Here is a 4,476-nt window from a genome sequence, read left to right as displayed (position 1 = left end):
TATATAAACATAAAACATAAAAAAACAGACAGAGTTGGAACTCTTTTAAACAAAATAATATATTCCTCTATACACAATCATACAAAACCCCTTTTTTTGTATTTATTTTTGCTTACATAGATAGATAGATAGATAGATAGATAGATAGATAGATAGATAGATAGATAGATAGATAGATAGATGTACACAAGGTACTAAATGTTCGTAATATTATTTGTACCTCTTGTAAGGCGGCGAACTGGCAGAATCGTCAGCACGCCGGGCGAAATGCTTAACAGTATTTCGTCTGTCTTTACGTCCTGAGTTCAAATTCCGTCGAGGTTGATTTATCCTTTCGGGTTCGATAAATTAAGTACCAGTTGCGTAATGGAGTCGATCTAATCGACTGGCCTCCTCGCCCAAATTTCCGGGACTTGTGTCTATAGTAGAAAGGATTATTTGTACTTCTTGTAACCTATTTCTGTTGTTAAATCCTTTTCCATACCTTTTTGTCTGCAAAAACCAAACTGGAATTTCAACATCAACAACAGGGTATTTTTGTTTGTATGTATGTCTATGTTTGTGTGGCAGTTGTCTTCCACCACCGCCTGATAACTGGAGTTGGTTTATTCGTTGGTCTTTTTACCAACAAACCAATATTTGTCGCTTTATCAGCAAAAGACTAAAAGGTAAATACTGGGGTAGATACAGTGATTCTCAATCGGGGCTAATATCACCCCTGAGGCTGCATATAAGATTTGTGGGGTTCGGGGATCCATGATCGTATGTTAAGGATTCATGAAAAAATTTTGCTTCAAATCAGTTTAGTGCAAGAAACAGCTAGGTATTTTTTCCTCTCACGTTTTAGATAATTCAAACAATGCAAGTGAATGTGTGATAACCAAAAAAGGAAATTTGAAAGCAATATATAAATACAAGTTTTTGAACATAGAATGGCTATGGGGGCCCACCAGAACAGAATAGTAATCAAAGGGGTTCATAGATTAAAAAATGGTTGAAAACCACTAGTCTAAACCCTTCAAGGCTGTGCCCCAGCAAGGCCGCAGTCCAATCACTGAAACTAGTGTAATATAAAGTTGAAAGATAAAAGATCAAAAATGTAAACTGATTTTGATGTATATGTATAATACATATTTACCTATTTTTTACATTTTGGTTTCTGGAAGAGATGTCGGCATATTGCCTGATAAATGTAATTGAGAATAAATTTCATCTTTACACTCAATGTACAGCCTCGTTTCAATTTCTTTTTTCTTTACAGGATGTGAATAACATATCATGGAATATTCATTAACGTCTTGCTACTGTACTTCATTTCTGTGGTCAGGCATTGATCTTGTGCCAATTTCAATCCTTCGTTTTAGATCTATTAGGAACTTGTATATTATTGTTTATTCTCCTATTGCTTCACTTTTTATACATATTTTTTATTTTGCTGGATACTTACCATAAAGATTTTCTCACTCACTCTGTTTTTTCTCGGTATATTACGAAATTCCTTAGATTTTGTCCGTTGAACTTACCTTGTCTTTTACGTCTGCGTGAAGATGTTTTTCTTTAATATACTTAGATTCTGTTTTATATATAATCGTTTCTAAATCTTTTACCTTTTACTTGTTTCAGTCATTAGGCTGCGGCCATGCTGGGGCACCACCTTGATATACAAAGAATTTATGTATACTCGAAACGCGGAGTAGATAAAACAGGGGACAACTGATGAAGGGAATGTTTTTATGTTGCCTGTCTCGTTTCTCTATTTCTTACTTTCGTTGTTCGAAAAAAAGTTCGTTTTCCATGTATTTTAAATGCACTCGTATAAAGCAATTCTTCCTCGGCGTGTGTGTCTGTGCGTTCGCGCGCGTGCTTGTACGTGTGTGTTTGCTTGTATTATTTATGTGATCTGTATTTATTGGGTTTAAAATGTTGTTGGTAGTTTTCTGGTTTTCTTATTTAATGCTTTCTTTTCATTTAAATTCTAATTCTTCTTATCTAAGCTGCAGATCATGGCTTTGTATTTCCAATCCAATTTCTTAGCCTTTCGATTTAATTCTATCTCGAGTAATAGTGCTCAGAAAATGTCTTTTTACACAATGTCAATAATATAAGGCAGCGTATACTCGTTATGATACAAGCGAACGATGGGGCAGAATTAGTAACGCTCTTGATGAAAATGCTCAGTGGTATTTAATCACTTCCTTTCCGTTCTTAGTTCAATCATTGGAGAGGTCGATTTTACAGTTCATTCCTCTGGAAATTGATAAAATGAATACCAGTCAAATATTTAGGTCGAATCAAGTGTGTGCGTTATTTGAAATAAAGAAATAGTTTACTCTCGTCTGTTTCCTACAGATTTTGTGTTTGCTGTCTGACTGAGTTTTGTCAACCTTGCCTGTATCAGATTTGTCCTAATGGCTTGTTCCTAAGAGGATATAATTAGCAATTTGGTTTCTCATATCAGGTACTCGACCGTCGCCAAAACCAGCGTTCTTTACTTCCAAAATTCTCGGTTTCTTGGAAGAAATGGAATTATATTGGCAATGTAATTCCATTTCTTTTTATCTGCTTGTTTTTTTGTCCTTCCTTCTGTTCTTGTATTCTCTTACGGTTTCAGTAACTTTCTGGACATTTCAAAATCACGTTAAGAGTACACGTATCTGTGGATTACTCAGCCAATTACACCTTAATTCAGGAGCAAATAATTCGGTTGATTGATTGAACACTTGTATCTTCATCATCGGAATTAGGAAGTTAACCACCACATAAACAGGACGAACTTCACCGATAGAAGGTTACTAGGTTTCGAAGATTTAAGACGACATCCTTCACCACCACCACCACCACCACCACCACCACCTGGAACTTCTAACTAACATTGATCATATGTCATCGTACAATGTTTTACCATATATCGACAGCGTTTCTATTTTACTACACGTATTTCTGCAGGAACATTCTTCATATTTGTTATTTTCCAAAGATACCTTGTTGATTATTGTTGTAACATTTATCGTTTCGTTAGAGCTGGGGTATGCGCATGTGTAATTCTGTAAATGTCTGTAAACATCAGTAAACAATTTATTTACTGATTTATATTGTACTTGTATAAATATGAAAGTTAAAGTTTAAGATAAAGATTAAAAAGCATATAAAAAATAAAACAGATTATAAAGACAAGAAAAGAAATACTTTGAAACAAAAGTTAAACTATCTGTCTAAATCCTTCCACAAAAAAATATAAGCCGATTTGAAGCCGATTATATAAAATCTATCTACTACACACAACTTTACAAAGATTTCATATTTGTTTAGCTGTACTATCATCCGAGTACTTGTCAATAGTATACGTCTTAAGTGCTATTGGTACAAGTGTGCGACTTAGCCATCGCTTATATGTGTGTGTGTGTGGGTGTGGGTGTGGGTGTGTGGGTGTGGGTGTGTGTGTGTGTGTGTGTGTGTGTGTGTGTATGTATGTGTGTGTGTGTGTGTGTGTGTGTGTGTGTGTGTGTATGCTCCACCATGACCGCAGCCGCATGGCTGAGACGGGTAAAGGAGTAAAAATATGTATGTACGCATGTATGTATGTATAGAGAGAAAGGAGGGGGAGAGAGAAAATGGACAGGCAAACAAACAGACAGACAGACGGACGGACAGGTAAGCAGACAGACAGACGGATCGACAAACACAAAAACTAGCAAGAACATGAATCAAACATTGCAACCGAAGACGATTAGTGATTACGCCAATCGAAGAGTTGTTGTTTAATTTAAATCCCGTTATTCGTTGAATATTTAAAAAACAATAGTAATAATAATTTTGAATTAAACGAACAAAAAAATTATTGAGATCCTTCGATTTCACAACTATGCCACCATCTCCGTTTGTAAATATCTGTTTGTTTGCTTGTTTCTGATTGTGCACATTAGCATATGAAGACAAGTCAGTGAATCGTTTCAACGACAGGCCTCATAGCTTTTAATATTTGCAGTCCAGCTAGTTATCGATCAGATCAAACACATATTCCTAACGGACCAAGGAATTATTTGTGGTGTTTGTTGCTCTGTGGCTCAGTCATTGTCATTATTGAATTGCTGCTGCTGCTGCTGTCACTTTGTTTGTTGTAGTTGTAGTTGTTGTTCTTTGTGATGTTGTTGTTGTTTATATTTGTTTGTTCATTCGATGTCGTGTGAAGTGGTGAATCAGTTGTTATAACTGTTGGACAGAGATCAAGGAATTTTAGTGTCACGGAAGATTCCTACCAACGAATAATATAATATTTTGTAAAAACTTTTTTTTCATTGTGCTTTTATTTGCTATATATATATACAGACAAATATATATAATATATTATATATACATATGTATGCATGTATATATATGTGTGTATGTGTGTGTGTGTGTGTGTGCATACTTGGGTGAATGCGTTTATGAATTATATATTTGAATATGCATATATATACATACATATATATATATATA

The sequence above is a fragment of the Octopus bimaculoides genome, chromosome 8, assembly GCF_001194135.2.
Source record: "Octopus bimaculoides isolate UCB-OBI-ISO-001 chromosome 8, ASM119413v2, whole genome shotgun sequence".
In the NCBI taxonomy this organism is placed as follows: domain Eukaryota; kingdom Metazoa; phylum Mollusca; class Cephalopoda; order Octopoda; family Octopodidae; genus Octopus; species Octopus bimaculoides.
The sequence above is the reverse complement of the archived record's forward strand: the minus strand, read 5'-3'. Positions refer to the sequence as shown.